This window comes from Pan troglodytes, chromosome 21 (assembly GCF_028858775.2).
Source record: "Pan troglodytes isolate AG18354 chromosome 21, NHGRI_mPanTro3-v2.0_pri, whole genome shotgun sequence".
In the NCBI taxonomy this organism is placed as follows: Eukaryota; Metazoa; Chordata; class Mammalia; order Primates; family Hominidae; genus Pan; species Pan troglodytes.
Genome location: NC_072419.2, coordinates 16,341,698 through 16,362,408, shown reverse-complemented (window position 1 = coordinate 16,362,408; position 20,711 = coordinate 16,341,698). Strand labels below are relative to the sequence as shown.

The window sequence follows — 20,711 nt, the reverse complement described above, 5'->3', positions numbered from 1 at the left end:
GTATTAAAATAGAGGAACTGGGAAATGGTATAAAACTCATGCCTCCAAATCAGTCAACCCAAAGGGGAGGGAACTGAGATATTTATACACCAACTCCCATCAGTCATTAGTTGAAGGCTGTTCCCAGAGAATGTTAGTTTCTCTGTATTTCCAAACTCCCATGATATGGAAAAGCCCTTAGAAACACAGATACTGACTGTTGGAAGTCAGTAGGCATATGGGTGGATACTAATAGGGCTTGCTACATCTATACCTGTTGCCTCCCTTGTCATGTGCCTGCCAAACTTCAGAGATCCTTTAGAAGTTGTTGTAAGAAAAGAAAATTTATCTTCTGCTAGTCAATTGTGAGCTATTGATTGGGCAATTTATTAGTGTAGACAAGAACATTCCATGTACAGTGGGTAAAAGAGCATTGAGCCAGAGTGTTAAGTTGCCCTCAAAGTCATTCTCAAATGAACAAGATGATATAACTATAGGTGCTCAATTGTACATAATTAAGCAGGGAGCTGTTAGTATAAACGCATATAAAGTTGAAAAATGAAACATAAGTAAGGCTACAACTGACCTTGTAATGAAATAGAAAGATAAAATATTCCTAAGAGTAAATCATTTGACTGTGTAATGTAATGTAATTGCTTTTTTTTTTTTTTTTTGAGACAGAGTCTCACTCTGTTGTTGCCCAGGCTGGAGTGCAGTGGCAGGATCTCAGCTCACTGCAACCTCCGCCTCCTGGGTTCAGGCAATCCTTCCGCCTCAGCCTCCCAAGAAGCTGTGACTACAGAGATGCACCACCACACCTGGTTAATTTTTTGTATTTTTAGTAGAGATGGGGTTTCACCATATTGCCCAAGCTGGTCTCGAACTCCTGAGTTCAGGCAATCTGCCTGCCTCGGCCTCCCAAAGTGTTGGGATTATAGGCATAAGCCACCACACTGGGCCTGCATTCTTGTAGGGTACTGGTGGACCAGTTGATAAGCTGTATCTTCCATGGCATTATTTGGAACTCTGTATCCCCAAAAATGTTGTTCATGCCCATGATCATTTTTAGGAATAGCTATCTTGAAACTTGGGAAAGCTGGAGAATATATAATACAAAATGATTTTGAGTCTGTCTTGCAAGAAACCCCAAACCAAAAATAATTTTGCATGGAGAAAGAAGAGAATGTAACAAGTATGCTGAGAGCAGAAACGCAAGTGTTAGTCCTCTGTATGTGTGGATAAACAGTAAATGTCAGTGAATTTTAACTGAGTGATAAAGTGTATTTGATCAGGAAAAAGTGAAGAATGGATGTTGGGCAGTTAGCAGCCTGAAGTAGGATCTCAAAAATAACCCAGATGGCTTTCTCGATGAGAATGTATCAGTTGAGGTCGTTTAGGATAGTAGAGAAGGTGTTTTAAAATTGTGGAGCAAGAAGGGGATCCAAAGTTAGGTCATATCAGTGATTGCCAATAGGATACTCAGGTTAGGCAGGCTACAAAGTATTGTGTTCTGAAAATAATCACAGTTAACCTTGGATTTGAGATATGGATGGGTTTTAAGAAACTCATCATCTTTTTTTGTTTGTTTGACAGAGTCTCGCTCTGTTGCCCAGGCTGGAGTGCAGTGGCATGATCTTGGCTCACTGCAACTTCCGCCTCCTGTGTTCAAGCAATTCTCCCACCTCAGCCTCCTGAGTAGCTGGGATTACAGGTGCCCACCACCATGCCCAGCTAAATTTTGTATTTTTAGTAGAGAAGGGGTTTCACCATGTTGGCCAGGCTGGTCTCGAACTCCTGACCTCAGATGATCTGCCCGCCTCGGCCTCCCAAAATGCTGGATTACAGGTGTAAGCCATCGCACCTGGCCATTATCATTGGTATGGACAGGAAACCTGTTTTACACACCAGAGGGCACCATGGGTTCTAGAGTTTCCCACTTGGAGTAACAGAAAAGTGTTCAAAATTTCTGGTGTTCCTGAAAGAATAAAGAGAATAAATTTGGGGAGAGCTATCAGGGCTGGAGGAAGAGTGGTGCTTAGGGGCTTTGCATCACCAACATTGAGCCTTCCTTTACCACCTTGGGTTACTCTAATTGTTGAACCTGAGTGTTACAGTTCTGCTCTTCCCTGGTTCTCATTTCAGGGCTCCCCATTCAATTCCTTTATATTCAGGGCCTCCGTGTTACACAACTTCAGAGGACAACATTCACATCTGAGGTGATTCCACTTTTGTTGTGCCTGCCTTGGTCCATACTTTGTAAAATGGGTCACCTTGCTTCTTAATTATGTGTGTTTTGTTCTCCTTCTTTGTCCCATTGGACTGGAAGAGGCAGGAGGGAAGAGGCTACATTTGATCTAGTTAAGTTAGAGCATCTTGCATAGCACCTTCCACGTAGAGTTGCTCAATGAATTTTTACTAAACAAATGAATTCAATAAGAATTCTGTGACCTACTGAGACTTACATCTCCTTTAATCCAAATAGCAGCCCCATGGGGTACATATTGCCTTCATTTCTCCTTGGAGGAGGTGAGGAGTAGATCAATGAATGGACGCAGTGAGTGAAAACAACTCTTTCAATAAAAATAGGTTGTGGCCCAATTTAATTAGACTCTAAAATGAAGTAGGAGAGGCCTTCTGCATATAGGGGAAATCTTAGTTTTATAAAATGCATTTAAAGAAAATAAGCTTTCCTTCTACTTATTTCTAACTCTCAAATTCATTTTCATGACAGTTGATATTATGAAGAGGAAATAATGAATAGATTTTCTATAGATTAAACTTGTCTTTGCAGCTGGATGTTATGGGAAGCAGGGAGTATCTTCAACAGGATTCTTTTGTTTGAAAGGGACAGAAACCCAACTCAAAGTGGATCAAGAAAACTAGGAATTTGTTGACCTGTATAGCAGAAACATCCAGAAATACAGTTGGATCGGGAGCTCAAAAACATTATCCTGGTGCCATTTCTTCCCCATCTTTCAGCTCTGAGTGTTTCTGTATAGTTTTCTTTCTTGGGCAAGCTATCTTATTTTTCTGGCAACATGGACAGCCCCCCTACAGCTCTTGGGTTTAGATCCTACTGATCTCAAAATCCAGCAAAAAATACTCTCTAGCCCAATAGTTCTAACAAAAGTCTCAGGACTGAATTTCAGTAGTTCTAATATAACCTTTGTGGGTCATGTGCCAGTACCAGTTCCTTGTCTAATTACTGTTGCCTGGGGAATGTGTGGCTTTTGTATTCCCACCTGGGTCCACCTGGATAGAGTCAGAAATCAGAGTGGAGTTACTTTCTCCCAAACCACCTTGACAGAGAACGGGGGTAGAGAGGATCTGCAAGGATTATCAGGAGGCCATTATCAGAAGCATAGCAAAGAATGTGGTCAGGCAAAAAAAAAAAAATGTTTTTTAAATGTTCATTAGTGTAGGTAAAAGTAAAATTGAGCAATATAATTATAGTCTCCACAAAGATTTCTGACCCAGTGAAATTTCTCTGGTCACATGTTCGTTGGCCCTAATTTACTGGACTGATTGCATTTGAAAATATCTATCTTTTCCTGGAAATGAACTATAAGTTACCAAAGACACCATACAGAGATTCTTTAGCCCTATCCTCTTGTGATCTTAGCTCTTCATCTTTGTGTCCTATTTTGCCATTGTACTGCTGCTTCTATTTTGAAACCTTGGTAAGAAATAGATTTGTGTTGGTATACTGATTTAGTCTGAAATTAAAATGAAAAATCATTTGCATATTCAGAACCTTACTTAATGGGAGGAAAATCGGTGATAAAATTGCATCCTAAACATTTCTCAGGGAAGTGAACTTATAGTGAGTTAGTGAGGACATATTGTCATTACAAGGTAACATGAAATATATGCACCCAAGCCCTCAGCTTATCCTGATGCTTTCTTTCTTTGGCTTTCTCATGCAGAGTATATTTTCTCTCAGTGATTTAAGTGATTTGGTATTATTTTGTCCTATATAGCTTCATGTTTTATTAGATCAATTCAACTTTTGGACAAGACAAATTGGAAAGTAACTTTGATAGCTACTATATGTTATTTGGCTGATATTATTTAGTTGAAATGATGTCCAATACCCATATTTCTTTATATTTGCAGTCCTTCATACCAGCCTGTGTTCTATTTTTACAGTGATACAGCTATCATTTTGTTTGGTTTTAGATGTTCATGCATTCTAGAGAAAGTGGAAAACTTAGAAGCTTAATTAATGACTGTCTTCTGGACCTCTGAGACCATGTTTCTAGTGTTTTCCGTGGAATATTATCAGGTATAGACTTTATGATAATTTTCATCCATTCAGAGATTAAATATTAAATTGCCTTAGGAATATTATGGTCTATGTGCATCTGTTCAGATATATTTGCTTTCCTTGGAATCCTTTGAATTCTTGGTTTTTGCAGATTATCAGTCTCCACCAAGATTCATCCTTGTGAGATACTGTTCCCAAGTTGATGGAGGGTGTTTCAGTGATATTCGTTAAAGCAGAGTAAAAAATACTTTATTTAGCACCATCATGATAGGTAGAGGGACCGAGCAATGAGATTTCACAGTGAGGGACAGAGATGGAGCTTAACTCTGAACACAGCATGGACCAGTAGTAATTTATATTGCCAAGGAGCAGAGTAGGAGTGGATGGAAAATTACCAAGAGGAAACATCTGGGTAAGGAGGATGGCTAAACTGACCTAATGGAATTCTTGCTTAAGACAGTCCAGCATGATCAGACATACCTGAGGAATAGTGGAAGATGAGGAAGAATCTGATCAGATATGGAGAGTGATCAGATGTCAAGGTGGAGGGATTTTGCTAAACTGACTTAGCAGGGTATTTTGTTAAAACTGGATTTTAAAAGGAAGTGAACAGATACCAAGGGTGTTTATTCTGAATTTGCATTTCTTCTTTTGTGTTTCTTTTTAAAAAATCCTTCTTTGATTTTACAACAGAAGGAGTTGAGTATTTGTTTTAGATAAATAAAAGCTGGATTTTATGTGACAAAGATAGCTGATGACCCCTAGCTGCTCTGTGTTCCTATGAAGAAAGTCCCACTGCCAGAGATTGGTCATGCCTGGCCTTCACCAGGTGTGACCTCATTAATTGAGAATTGATAGCTTTGGAATTTGACATAAATCATAGAGTGTGTGCAAAGGCAGTTTATGTAATGGGTAAGAGATTGGATTATGGACTTGGCAAGAATGGATTGCAGACCCTGTCCAGACCACTAGCTGTGAAATTTGGTCAAATTTATTAGTTTCTCTAAGCACTGATTTCCTAAGCATTAAAAAAATATTATTAGGTACCTTGTTTGGGCTGCTGTGGGTTGCCATCACTCCATCCAAAATGTGACTCTGATTTACTTTCTACGTATTTTTTTCACCATCTGAAATTATCTCATTCATTTATCTGTTTATTTTCTGTTATCTTTCTTCTTCACCAGTAAGATATCTTTCCCCCGAGATTAAGGATCTTGCCTATTTTGTTTGGCCTGCTATCTCCAGGGCCTGGCACATATTAAGAGATCACTGTTGTGTGTGTTGAAGGAAGAAATGAATGAATAAATCAGGCTTAGCAGAGAAGTAGGCACTTAGTAGTGCTCAATGAATGTACATTATGACATTTGCTGGTACCTGAAGCTCTTCTATGTGTAGACTTGAAAGTCTTTCGTTTGGATAGGATTTTTTAAAAAATTATACGTATTTAAAATCATGGAAACTGAGAGCTTGAAATTGTAGTTTTGAGACTCCAATTCAGCCAAAAACTGTTATAATGTTGAGTGTTCTTATTTACATAATTCTTTATTTTTAATTTTTATTATTTATTCATGTAGTTAGTTTTAGAGACAGGATCTCACTATGTTGCCCAGCCTGGACTCAAACTCCTAAGCTCAAGTGATCCTCCTGCCTCAGCCTTCCTTGTAGCTGGGACTATAGGTGTGCACCACCATGCCTGGCTTGTATAATTCTTAAACTCATATTATACTATAAGTTTCCTCCTGTAAAATAAATACCAGGTCTCAGCAGTTAGTAGCAGACACAAGATTCCAGGTGTCCCATATTCTCTATACCTTGCATCATCTGCATAGTAATGGTTACAGTAGAAAAAATAGAACTGATACCAGTAGTAATAGTCATGGCTGCTGTACTAGTCAGGGTTCTCTGGAGAAAGGAGATTTATTATAAGGTATGGTATTGGCTCACATAATTATGGAAGCAGAGAAGTCCCATGATCTGCTATCTGCAAGCTGAAGACCCAGTCAAGCCAGTTGTGGGGTTCAAAAGCCTGAGAACCAGAGAGAAAGTATGGATTCCAATCTGAGTCAGAATACCTGAGAACCAGGAGTGCAGAGAACAGGAGATAAGACTGATGTCCAAGCTCAAGCAGTTAAGCAGAGAGCAGATTCAACCTTCCTCTGCCTTTTTGTTCCATTCAGGCCCTCAATGGATTGGATAATGCCCACTCATGTTGGGGAAGGCAATTCACTTTACCCAGGCTGCTGATTCAAATACAAATTTCTTCTGGAAACACTCCGACGGACATACCCAGGAATAACATTTAACCAGATATGTGGGCATTCTGCGATCCAGTCAAGTCGACACATGATGTTAACCATCACAGCAGTTAACCTTTATTTCACTATTAATGGGACAGATAATATACTCATAATAACCCTATGAAGTTAGTACAATTGTAATTCCTGTATTTAATTTTAATATTTAATTTTTTAAATTTCCCAGGAACACAGATTCAAGTTGCCCTGAATATATGCTCCCTATAATCACATATTTCAGAGGACAAAACTGAGGCTTTAGAGGCCACACTGCCACTTTCTGAACCCAGTCAAGTCTTTCTCCAGAGCCTGCCCTCATAACCCTGAAGTACTGACCCCAGAATTCCAATCTCCTATAATTCAGAACTTTCATGAAATCAGACTGACCTTTAGACACCAATGACTCAGAACTAGGGAGTTCTATTGTAGTGTGACTTTGGAGCTCTCTGAATGGTGCATGTAATTTCTGTTTTACAGAGCAACCTTCATTATGAGAAGCTGTGTGTCTGGCCTGAAGGAAGGGAACACTAGAGAAGGGGCTTGTTGGTTTGAGTTATGTGACAGTCTGGCAGGAACTGTCATTTGGCATGTGAAATAGAAGCATATTGGATTTTATTTTCCCCTGAGTAGGTTGGTGGGATTAAATTTAATTACCATTTTAATAAGCAGAAGAAAGGAACAATTCCAAATAGTAGAAACAAAAAGAATTGCTATGGTAGACCACTAATCATTAGAAAGACTTATTTTTGAATCATGAGGGACCACAGTGAGAAAAGCAGAAAATTCAGAACACAGAGAATTATAACCGACGGGACCATTGCAAAATTATACCTGAACGACAGTTTGACCTGTGAAAGTAATTACTGTTCCATGTCAGAGCTGGGGAGGGTCTGTCTTAGGGGATGGAGCAATGAGGATGGCCCAAACCTGAGTGTATGGATTTGTAGAGCTGCTTCAGAAGGGAGGGATGGCCCAGTAATGTCAACTGAGGCCTAATCATGACTTTCTTCCCAAGAAACTCCAAGGACTACACACATGCATTTCAGTTTTCACTCTGTGTTCCTGAGGAATGATGGCAGGCATTCATATTCATATTTTCAATGCAGATATTAAACCAGATTTATACGGTGCTATGGTTTGGATATGGTTTGTTTGGCCTTGCCAAGTCTCTTGTTGAAATTTGATCCTCAGTGTTGGAGGTGGGCCTGGTAGGAAGTGTTTGGATCATGGGGGCGGATCCTTCATGAATTTTTTGGTGCCATTCTGGAAGGAGTGAGTGAATTCTCACTCTTATTTCCTGCAAGAACTAGTTGTTGAAAAGAGCCTGGCATCTCCTCCTTTCTCTTTTGCTTCCCCTCTTGCCACATGATCTCTGCACACAGTAGTGCCTCTTTGCCTTCCGCCATAAATGGAAGCTGCCTGAAGCCCTCAACAGAAGCAGGTGCAGGTGCTATGCTTCTTGTACAGCCTGCAGAACCATGAGCCAAATAAACCTTTTTTCTTTATAAATTACCCAGCCTCAGGTATACTTTTATAGCAACACAAACAGACTAAGACATATGGCTAGCAATATAGATAGCAAAAGGATCACATGACTTCCAGGTGTCCACCCTCGTGTCATTGCTGTTGCCTGCACAAATGCTCAAAATATGGCATTTGGGGATTCTGAATCCAAAAATGATTCAGGATAGTCAGATTATGAATGGACAGACATTTTAGTAAGAATTTAGCTGATTTGTTTTTCTTATATATTTATTTTTTATGTATGTATTTTATGAAAGAGTGGCATATGATATAAAGCTCTGACTCAGTAAATCTGAAAGAACACTTTTACAAGGTAAACTAAAAACTCTAATAGTTAACAGTGTTGTGATATTTTAATTGGCAACTCTTTTTTCTTTTTCAGTGATTCCTAAAATAATGGTGCATCTTGCAATTCTTGGTGTCTTGGTCAATTAAATTCTTGGTCAATGAAATATGGCAATATTAACCACAATCATTTTTTCAAGACACGCTAGACACAGTGTTAAGCCCTTCATGTGCATTATATGATTTATTTTCATTCTCATTTCACTGATGATGAAACTGACTCAAACAGCTAAAAAACCTCACAAAAATGCCCATCATTTCATAACAATTCCTATGTAGAATCTTTCAACGGCCTCACTTTAGATCTAAATAAAATGTAAACTCCTTGCCTTGTTTATAGTACTCTTTTCTAACATACTCCTACCTACTCCTCCCACTTCATCTCATACCATTCTCTGCCTGGCCATCCTGTTTAAGTCCACTGCAATTTCACTTGCCATTCTACCTGCCTAGAATGCACTTGACCAAGAACCTGATGGACCTGGCTCATTCTTGTTTTTCAGATCTCAGCTTATATGCTTCCTATTCAGAAAGGTGTTTCTGACATTCATCCTGAAATAGCCAGTTAATCTCTATCCTATCATATGGGTTCATTTTTATTTAAAGTAATTTTTTGAAGGTTAACATATACACAAAAAAGGACACACATTTTAAGGCTATAACTGGATGAATTTTCACCTAGTGAGCACACCTTTGTACAAGCACTCAGAAGCCCTTGCTGGATTTCCTTCTAGTTGCTCACTACACCCAAGGGCAAATGCCATCCTCAGCTTTGTCGGCATCGATTAAAATTGGAATCATAAAGTCCTCATTTGTGCCTGGCTTCTTTCATTCACTATGTTATTAGTAAGATTCATCCGTGAGGTTTTGTGTAGTTGCAGTTCACTTATTCTCATTGCTATGTAGCATTCCACTGTATGAATACACCACAGTTTTTTCTGCTCTTGGTGGACATTGGCTGGTTTTCCATTTAGGGCTATTACAAACACTGCTGCTATGAACGTTATTGAACATTTTTTGGTGAACATCATGTGAATTAATTTTAACTGTATTACTTAAGACTATGTGGTATGTATTTGCCTATTTAAACTTTTTCTGTCTAGCTTTACCCCTATCATAATGTTACTCCTAAGACGATAAAGACCTTGTTTATATTTTTTCTTATTTTATTTTTGAGCTTTATTGAGATATACTTGTCTTACAATATACACCCATGGAATTGTTACTGTGGTTAAGCTAATGAACATATCTGTCACCCCTAAAAGTTTGTCCTTGCTCCATAGCAGTCCCTCTCTACTGCTTCTCCCCGTAGCTCCTATATCTCCTACCCTAGGTCCCTATTGCTCTGTTTTCTGTGAGGTTCATTAGTTTGAATTTTCTAGAATTTTTTATATACGTGAAATCATACATAAGTTACTCTTGTTTTGCTTTCACTCATCACAGTTATTTTGGGATTCATCTATATTGTTGCTTATATCAATAGTTTATTTCTTTTCATTTGTGAATGGCATTCCATTGTATGGTTATACTATATAGTTTGCTATAGATTTTTTAGCTTTAAGTTACTATTAAACTTTTTTATTTTTATTTTTTATGGATACCTAATAGTTGTACATATTTGTGGGGTACTTGTGAAGTTTTGATACAAGCATACAATGTGTAATATCAAATCAGAGTAACTGGGATATCCATCACATCAAGCATTTATTATTTTTTTATGTTAGGAACATTCCAATTTCACTCTTCTAGTTATTTGAAATATACAATAAATTATTGTTAAATGTAGTCACCCTATTATGCTACTGAGCACTAGATCTTATTCCTTCTAACTATCTAATTTGTTTATCCATTCATCTGTTGATGTGCATTTGAGTTGATTCTAACTTTTGTCTATTAGAAATGATGCTACTATGGACATTTATGTATGAACTTTCATATATATCCCTCTACTTCCCTTGGGTGTACATCTAGGAGTGTAATGGGTGGGTCATATGGTAGGTACATGTTTAACTCTATAGGAAACTATCAACCTGTTTTCTGTCTGAGAGTTCCAATTGTTCCAACACTTTATAGTAAGTCTTTTTAAAATTTTTGCTAATCTGATGGGAGTGGTGATATCTCATTGTGGTTTTATTTCACATTTCCCCAATGACTAATGATGTTGAACATCATTTTTATGTGTTACTTGCCATTTGTACATCTTCTCTGGTGATATTGTCTCTTCAAATTTTGTGTTCATTTTAAACATCGGTTTTTTTTGTTATTGAGCTTATGAAATTCAAAAATAAATATTCTAGATATAAGGCCTTTTTAAGGTATGTTATTCAAATATTTTCTCCCAGACTGTGGCTTGACATTTCATTTTTATAATAGTCTTTTATTTTAATGCTGTCTTCCTAGGAACTAGAATAGTGATTGGCACATGTTGGTGCTCAAAAATATTTTCTTGAAAAGACCTAGTGAAAGGTGATCCCCTAGGAAATATCTTAGATTCTAAAACAGGTTAGAGCAACCCCATTACCCCTAATATTATCAATATACATTACACAACTAGGTATGTATATGATGTAGGTGCTATAATTCATTTTCTTTATGAGAATAAGGAAACTGAGGCGGATGGAGATAAACTCACTTTAATCAAAGCCACCAAGAGAGAAGCCAGTGTTTGAAGAAGGCAGTCTGACTCCATAGTTTTTGGAGGGTGTGGTTTGCAGAAGGGATGTAGAATGGTTAGAAGGAGCATAGTAACTTCTTCCATTGTCCAACTTTGCATTGTTTCAGCGGCAGGGTGAGCACATGTTATTCTTAAATTTTGGAAGTGTGCTTTAAAGATAATATTTGAAAAGAATACATGTATTCAAGTGCTGGACTACATAATTTGAATATATAGATACATACAAGATTGACTGAGTTTCTAGATGTATAGACCAGCTAGGTTGAATGCAGCCATTCTTGTTCAGTTCCGTGGGCTGTCCAGTCTCAGGCAGTCATGCAACCTTTAAGAGAGTGAAAGTAGTTGGCCTCTGGTCATAGTGCCACTTCTCCCTTCTGTTCTCACTCTGTATTATTAGACTAATATCCCCTGCATGGTAGAATTTGTCCTGGACTGTTCTTTATTAGCAAAAACCAAAACAAACCAAAAGCTTTCTTTTTTACCCCTGAATTCTAGGAACACATATTTCTTTTTGGGGTGGGGGAGAGAGAGAGACAGAGAGAATGTTTTAGTAGCATTTAGGAGTTACTGGGCGGCCTTTGGGAAGTGGCATCCAAAGGAGAACTGTGAGACAGTATACAATGTCACGATGATAAGTACATTTCAAGAAATCAAATTTGATCATATTTTGGGGCAGATTAATTTATAAGGAGGGGATCATTGGCCAGTACTTTGTAAACAATCTGGAGCTCATTTTGCTCAATTTAAATATTCCATAGTCATTAAACAGATATTCAAGTAGTGCTTAGGCAGCACAGAATATATGAAAGTCTGCAGCAAATCATACTATCCACATAAACTATTATACTGCTTCTATTGCTGATGTGGCTGCCAGATGTCTCTTTTGTGAGCTGGATTCCATAGTGTTTTTCATATCTCTAGAGTTATTTGAATAGTTACTTCTTGAATATCTAGCAACTGTACGTGCATATGTATGTATATATGTATGCATGTGTATGTATATATGTCTATGTGTCTATGTGTATGTGTGTATATATACGTGGTGAAACTTAACTTTGCAAGTCTTTTATTCATTTTTGTGAGATATGGCGAAATGTGACCTTGTACCTTTTTATTAATGCAGGTTGGGAAACAGATTCTCCATTAGGGTAATAGCAGAGAGGGTACATTTTAGGTACATTTTGCAATTAGACAATTTTAACAGCTACTGGTCAAAGTATTATTTAAATTTGGCATCACACTTAAGAAATATAAACTGTTGTGTCTAAATTAAGCCTAGTTAAACACTGCCCTTGATACATTCTTTCTTTCTTCCTTTTCTTTGGAGACAGGGTCTTGCTGTGTCACCCAGGCGGGAGTGCAGTGGTGTGATCACGGCTCACTGCAGCCTCCCACTTCCTGGGCTCAAGGGATCCTCCCACGTCAGGTGCACACTGCTTGGCTAGTTCTTTTAATCTTTTGCAGAGACAGGGTCTCACTATATTTCCCAGGCTGTTCTCAAACTCCTGGGCTCAAGCAATCCTCCCACCTCAGCCTCCCAAAGTAACTGGACTACAGGCATGAGCCACAAAGGCTGGCTGTTTGATACATTCTTGGTTTGCCTTGCTATTTGTATTTTCCTAAAAGCGCATGCTGGGGTCACCTTTGATGCTTTCAAATTTACAACCTCTGGACCCCATTCCATGTGATTCTGGTTTTATTGATCTGGTATGTAGTGCTGAAAGCCCTCCAGGAGCAGAGGAGGTTGGGAACCACTGCTGCACAGGTGGAAGGAGCCTGGAAGTGCATCTGTGACCATGGACTTAACTCTGACAAAAATAAGGTGGTAAAATGAAAGGAATGAGTCTCGGGAGGATGTAGCAAATGTAATTTTAGCATTGGAAGGGAGAGCTTCAGCGTTAGGAAAATGCTTACAAAATGGAATGTCAGAGGAAAGATAAATAGAATCCTATGGCCAGAGTCTTTCCAAAGTTTGACAGCTTAAAAGAATGGAGAGGCTTCCTCAGAGTAAAATTCTGACCTTGCAGCCATTCAAGTAGTATTCTCCGAAGAGTGGTTCTGGTAAACCTGTTATGTTAGGTAGTTCATAAGCTTTTAAAAATCAGTGACAGCTATGAGTCAATATAAAGTTGGTTTAAATGAAATTGTAAATAAATAATTGTAGAGGTGCTGTGTGGTAGAAATCAGGAAGGTGGGATGTGAATAGTTTAAGAAATGTTTGACAAACAGCCATTAAACACAAAGCATCTTAAAAAACTATAATGACAGCACAAAGAGCTCCTGAGCTCAGAGTTTTGAAGGAGTGGTGCTTATAAATACACCCAATTAAGTCCCTGATGGGAGGGAAAAAAATCTAGTTATTTGCCTGAGTGTGATCATTCAGTTGTCTCAGCTGTTACTTTCTAAAAGCAGATACTTGTGGCCTCATGGTATGTTCTTGTTTTCTCCTTTTTATTTTTTTAAACACCAAGTTATTCCCAAATCCTAGAATCGGAGGCATTATCATGATGAGCCTGCCAAAAAAAAAAAAATTTGGATTGCCTCAACAGAAAAGTAGTATCACTTGTTCTCTAACTGAATTGTTCATTTTGCAGGGTCAAGTTACCTTTCCAGACAGTCTGATTTGAGAGATCTGGTGTGAGGCCCTGAGATCTATATTTTTAAGTAAGCTTCATAGTATATCTAGTGTATGCTAAAGGCTCAGAATGTTGGCCGAGAATTTGGAGATGATGTTGATGATGTTTCCCACACTGGCAAGGGCACCCATCTCCCTTCCAGAAGTAGCATTTAAACAAAATTATAAGCAATTTCATCACATAAAAAATAGAATAATATAATGAACATCGACATACCTACCACCCAGTGTAACAAATAGCATATTACTAATATACTAGTTGATTCCTGTATACTTCTCCCCAGATTGCATTACCTTCTGTTTTTCTAGAGATAATCACTCTTCTCATTTTTTAAAACAACAGATTTACTGAGTTATATTCATATTGCATACAATTAAAGTATACAATTCAATGATATTCACAGAGTTGTACAGCCATCACCACAATCAATTTTAGAGCCTTCTCATCAACTCAGAAAGAAACTCAGTCACCACTAGAAAGCATCCCCTATTTTCCCCTACCCGACCAAACTCCAAGCCTTATACTCCTACCAGTTTACTTTCTAACTCTATGAATTTGCCTATTCTGAACATTTCATATAAATGGAATCATACAGTACTTATTCCTTTGCGATCGCTTCTTTCACTTAGCATAATGTTTTCAAGGTTCATCCATGTTCTAGCATGGATCAGTATTTCATTCCTTTCTGTGGCTGAATAATTTTTGTTTAGCCATTCTTCAGTTGAAGGACATTTGAATTGTTTCTGCTTTTTGGACATTATGAGTACTGCTTCTTTCATAAACAGTCATGTACAAGTTTGTGTGTGAACATACATTTTCAATTCTCTTGGGTACTTACCTAGAAGTGCAATTACCAAGCCATATGGTAACTCAGTTGAGGAACGGCCAAACTGTTTTCAAAGAAGCCACTCTCTAGGTGTTGATACTTCTTATTTTCACACACTTTTTTGTACTTCTCCCTGTGTTAGTATTTCTAAACAGTATGTAGAAATGTTATGTATTCTTTCAAACAATGTAAGGAATTTCATTTTATATTATATATAACCTGCACCTTACTTTGCTTATCATTGTGTTTCTAAGTTCATCCCTGGGTACACACAAAGTGCTAATACATTCAGTTTCACTGGTGGTACAATATTCAGTTGTCTGAACACACCTCAACTTGTCTATTTCTGTCTTGTCTCTTTGTCCGTTTTACTGTCAGAGTAAATAATACCATCTCTGTTAATATAAATTCCCAAAATCCACAATAAAATCTTTTGTATCATTCATGTGAAGTTCAAAGTTAATGCTTCTGGCTGGGGAACTCTCCTGCATGTGCTAACTCGGGATCTCAGATTTCTCCATCTTGCATGATTGTCATTCTCTAGGTCCTCCCCTGAGTTTCTAGTGGATCATCCAGCTGTCTACTAAGCTAGAAGGCAGGGTTGCATTGGATTTATTATTATTATTATTATTTATTTTTTGCTGGAAGGGAGTCGTTATTGTTGCCCACTTTGCATTGACCAAAACCTAGCCACAAGGCCCCCAAATTAACTGCAAGGGAACCTGGAAAACATAGTCTTGCTTTGTATTCAGGAAGGGAATGGGGAATTTTTAGTATCCCTGCCACATTGACTTGTAAGTTTATTCCAACTTTTTGCAGCTGTAAACAATGCCACTAAACTTTCATTTTTCTTGTTCATGTGGGTCTCAGTTGCTCTAGAGTATGTATATATTAGTGGGATTGGGTCACAGGGTGTGTTAATGTTGCATTTTATTAGGTACTTTCAAGTTTTTCTCAAAGGTATTTATGCTAATTTAAGCTCCACCCTGCCGTATGGGTGCTTCACTTTCTTGCCAACACTGAGTATTTGCCAAACCTTTAAATGTGGGGCACCAACTGTTAAAAGGGAGATGACAAATGGCATGGCATTTGAAATGGAGGAAACTAGGATACTAAAAATATAGAATAGTGTATGTGGTAGACAGAATAATGACTCTTCAAATATGTCTACATCTCAATCCCCAGAACCACAGAACACATTCTTTTATATGACAAAAAGGATTTGCAGATATGATTAAGTTAAGGATCTTGAGATGCGGAGATTATCTTATATTAACTGGGTAGGCCCAACATGATCACACGGGAGTCCATATAAGAAGGAGGCAATAAGGTCAAATCAGAGGAGATGTGATGACAGAAGCTGAGGTTGGAGTGATGTGCTCTGAAGATGAGGGAAGAGGTCACAAGCCAAGGAATGTGGGTAGACTGTAGAGGCTGAAGAAGGCAAGGAAATGGATTCTGTCCTTGGGCCCTCAGAAAGAACCAGCTCTGCCAATACATTGATTTTCATGCATAAGAACCATTCTGTACTTCTGACATCCAGAACTATAAAATAATAAATTTATGTTGTCTTAAGTCATAAGTTTGTGGTGATTTATTATAGTAGCGATAGGAAATTAATATAATATGAATAATAATAGCTAGCATTTATTCAGTACACAGTCATGCTAGGTTCTCTTATCTGTGGCTCATTTAATGGATAACACACTCCTTAGTGTCACCATTTTAGAGCTGAGGATGCTGACTTAGAATTGGAGAGGACTTAGTGAAAAGAGAAGGTAGCTTTGCAAAGAGCTATCTCTTTGCAGGACAAACTCATTTTCGATGGGAAAGCCCACACAGTGACAGAGCTCTAAAATACAGTGAGTTACAGAAATAAGGGATATAGATATAGGAGGTAGGGTCTTTATGTTCTGTCCCTGGTTCTGGGAGGGTGCTCAAAGAGGTGACTTTTGACATAGGGCTTGAAAGATACAAATGCTCTGCCTTGTGTCTTGAAAGAAAAAGAAAATTCAAGATGCAGGAACTGGAGCAAAGCTGAGGCCTGGAAAGTTATTTTTACCACATCATTCTCTGATAATATTATAATTAAATACCATATCTACTGGCTGGGTACAGTGGCTCATGCCAGTAATCCCAGCACTTTGGGAGGCAGAGGCGGGCAGGTCACTTGAAGCCAGGAGTTCAAGACCAGCCTGGCCAACATGGTGAAACCCCATCTCTGCTAAAAATACAAAATAAATAAATAAATAAATAAATAAATAAATAAATAAATAAAATTAGCTGGGCATGTTGTTGCATGCCTGTAGTCCCAGCTGCTTGGGAGGCTGAGGCACAAGAATTGCTTGAACCCAGGAGGCAGAGGTTGCAGGGAGCTGAGATCATGCCACTGCACTCCAGCCTAGGCAACAGAGTGAAACCCTGTCTCAAAAACAGATGTAAAATATTAGCTCCTCGTCCATCTCTCTCCCTTAGCTATTAAACCATTAGTGTTTTCTTTGGTAGTGCTACTACCACAACTGAATAAAAAAGGATTTGCGTGAGAACTGCACCTGATTTTGATTGTTAGACTATTGAAAGAGTTCTGCAACCAACACCACTATCTAATTTTAGAACATTTTCTATAATCCCCAAAAGACATTCTATGCCCATTATCAGAAACTTTCCACTCTCTCCTCCCCCAGGCCCCTGCAAAAACTAATCTTCTTTGTGTCTCCATGGATTTGCTTATTTGGGATACTTCTTATATGTGTAATTTATATCTAATATAAATGGAATATGTGGTCTTTTGTGACTGGCTTCTTTCACATAGCACAATACTTTGAAAGTCCATCCATTTGCAGCATGTATCAGTATTTTGTTCCTTTTTATGGTGGAACAATATTCCATTGTGTGAATATACCACATCTTGTTTATCCATTCATCATTGATGAACATGTGAGTTGTTTTCACTTTTTGGCTTTTATGAATAATGCTTATTCTATGACCACTTTGTATAAGTTTTTGTGTGAACGTAAGTTTTCAGTTTTCTTGAGTATATACCTTTAAGTGGAATTGCTATGTCGTAAGGTAGTTTTATGTTTAATTTTTTGAGGAACTGTCCTGTTTTCTAAAGTGACTGTACTTAGGACTCTCATTTTACATTCACCTGAGAGTTTTGATTTCTCCACATCCTTTTCAACACTTGTTATTATCTGACTATTCGATTCTAGCCATCCTAGTGAGTGTCAAGTGGTATCTTATTGTGGTTTTGATTTGCATTTCACTGATGACTAATGATGTGAAACATCTTTTTATGTGCTTATTGGCCATTTGTATTTTTTTGGGAAATATGTCTATTCACATTCTGTGTCCATTTTTAAATTGAGTTAATTGTGTTTTATTGTTGAGTTGTAAGAGTTTTTTATATTCTGGATACTAGACCATTATCAGATATAATATTAGCATTATTTTATCCCATTTTGTGGGTCACCTTTTCACACTCTGTTTTTTGATTGCTGTTTTTGTTTGTTTGTTGTTTTCTTTTAATAGAGACAAGGTTGCACTGTGTTGCCCAGGCTGGTCCTAGACTCCTGGCCTCAAGCAATCCTTCCACCTCAGCCTCCCAAAGTGCTGGGATTACAGACATGAGCCATCACACCTGGCCCACACTCTGGATAGCGTCCTTTGCATGAAAGTTTTAAATTTTGATGAAGCCAAAGTTATCATTTTTCTTTGGTTGCTTGTGCTTTAGGTGTTATAACTGAGCAACCACTGCCAAATTTGATGTCATGCAGATTTACCCTTATGTTTTCTTCTAAGAGTTATATAGCTTTAGCTTTTACATTTAGGTCTTTGATCTATTTTTAGTTAAATTTTGTATATTGTATGAGGTGGTATGGTCAAATTTATTCTTTTGTATGTGGATATTTAATTGTCTCAGCACCATTTGTTGAAAATATGATTTTTTCCCATGTATTGTCCTGGCACCTTTGTCATAAATCAACTGACCATAGATGTATGAATTTTTCTTGAACTCTTAGTTTTATTCCATTGATGTATATGTCTATCCTCTGTGCCTGATTTGAAAGATTACTTGAAGTGATTGCTTGATGCATCTACATGGCTGATCTTGGAGAGTCAGCAAGTTTGAAAAGACACTTGAAAATCTGTGTTTTATCATAAGCACTACCATGTGACTCTGGGGTCAATGTTGAGAAAGTATGACAGCACCTCTCAGACTTCAAGGAACATACAGATCACTAGAGCTCTTGTTAAAATGTAAATTCTGATAGAGCAAGTCTGAATTAGGGCCTGAGATTCTACATTTCTAACAAGTTCTCAGGTAATGATGATGATCCACAGACTACACTGTTGGTGGCAAAGGGCTAGGAGGTCTCCCACCACAGCATGATCCCATGCCTTCCAGGTGGGCCTCTGGAGGAATCACTAGGCTTAAATGAATATTTGAATTTGCTTTCCCTTGTTAATTGTTGCCTTTATTTACTTTTATACCACTGAGAAAACCAACTTCTCCAGCTCATTTATGGTGCCTTACAAACCTGATTTGAGGGGATGGGTTTTTGAAAAGGCTTTAGGATTTTATTTCTGGATTTACAGAAAAAGACATGGAGTTAGGAGTGCTTGATGGAAAAGTGAATTTAATGGATTCTGAGTAATTTTCCTACTTATTTAAATTCTACTTGTTTCCAGAAGAGGTGTATTAGCAGGTTACTTTTCTCTTACAATGATACTTTAATGCAGATATATAATTGCATCATGTTTGCCTAAAAATTGGTTTAGATAAATCACAAGTGCCAGGTTACATCAGCTTTTCCAACATCCACTTGATCTACATTTATTTCAAAGGTTTGTTTAGAAGGCTGACATGTTCTTAGACTCTTCTTTTTCTGCTGTTTGCTTTCAGCAAGTCATTCCAATTATTTGCACATAAAATATCTCCATTTTCACATAGGGACCCCTTATTTGTCCCTATATTCTCTCAGGAAATCTGCTATTTCTCAAGTACTTTGGTGGAGGATTGCCCTTTATAGTTCGCAAATGTGTGCTTGGATGTGCCCTTGCTTATCCTTCCATGCTTTCTGGGCTTGGCATAGTAAGTGGTCATTGATTTTCTGTTCAAAGGGTTTTGTAGTTTCAGGCAACTGCAGCTGTTAATTCTGGATGTCAATTTCTAGTAAACCTACATTTATAAAATGAGCTACTGTTGTGCAGTGTTTGCTTTCGTAACACTAGCCATGTTCTGAGTTACAAGCACTTGTTTTTTTTCTTGTTTTTGTCCTTAATTGTTTTCTAAACATTTCCGGAAGCTTGGGTGTTCTTCAAATAATAGTGTCTTCAGGTTAGTTGTGATTTTCTGACTTGAAATATTTTTAGTGCAGCACCTTAGTGGCTCTCTACTTAGCTAGTATTTGAAGCATGGTTTGGAGCTTTTTTTTTTCTTTAATTTGTACTAAATAGTGTTTTTACTATTAGTAATTCATATATATATATACACATACATATACAATAGTACAGAAGGGAATAAAATGAAAATTAACCCCCGTTTCTAGTTCCATTCCTTCTGTTGGTTGCCACTTAGCTTTAACCAATATTTTGGCATCTCTGTTTATTGACCAATGCAGTCTCTTCTTCACCCACTCCTAAAAATGGGGGATGCAGAACAATCACATCTCCTAACTTTCCCACCCCTGTCCAATGCCCAGTTTTTCTCTACTTCCTGAGATTATATTTTTCTTCCTTGTGATTTTAAAGTATGTGCTTACGTTCTTTTTCAAAGACTTTCAAAATTATTTTGAATGGGAAACATTCATATTCAAAACAATAAAAAATCAAAACACAAAAATGTATGCAGCAAGTCTCTTTACCTCTCTATGTAAGAAGTTACTGCCTCCAACAGATAATCAATGGTAATTATTTCTGGGGTTCCCTTTCAGATGCTTTCAATGCATAGGAAAGCAGATGTGTGCGCACACTACCTCCCTTCTCCCATATTTATAAAATGTCTGCGTTTATCATTGTTCATATGCCCTTCCAATCATCTTGTCGTCACTGTCTCTTCTTCCAATCACTGCAATGACCACTAGCCCATTAAGACCTCCAGCCATTGTCTCGTGAGTACAACCTAGCTAACCTCACATGATGCCTAAGCCATATGCCCTTTGCC

The 20,711-nt window shown here is 37.8% G+C and overlaps 1 protein-coding gene across 2 annotated transcripts in view; it reads left to right on the top strand.

Annotated features, from left to right (window-relative positions):
• The window catches only part of PAK5 (p21 (RAC1) activated kinase 5), a 302,347-nt gene that overhangs the window by 16,160 nt on the left and 265,476 nt on the right, over positions 1-20,711 (top strand). Inside the window, exon 2 of one of the 2 annotated variants that reach the window (XM_003316787.5) lies at positions 4,159-4,264. The exons of the other annotated variant lie outside the window; for it this stretch is intronic. The gene's annotated coding sequence lies outside the window, so the exon portion shown is untranslated. The remainder of the gene's footprint in view (positions 1-4,158; positions 4,265-20,711) is intronic. 2 annotated transcript variants of the gene reach the window in all.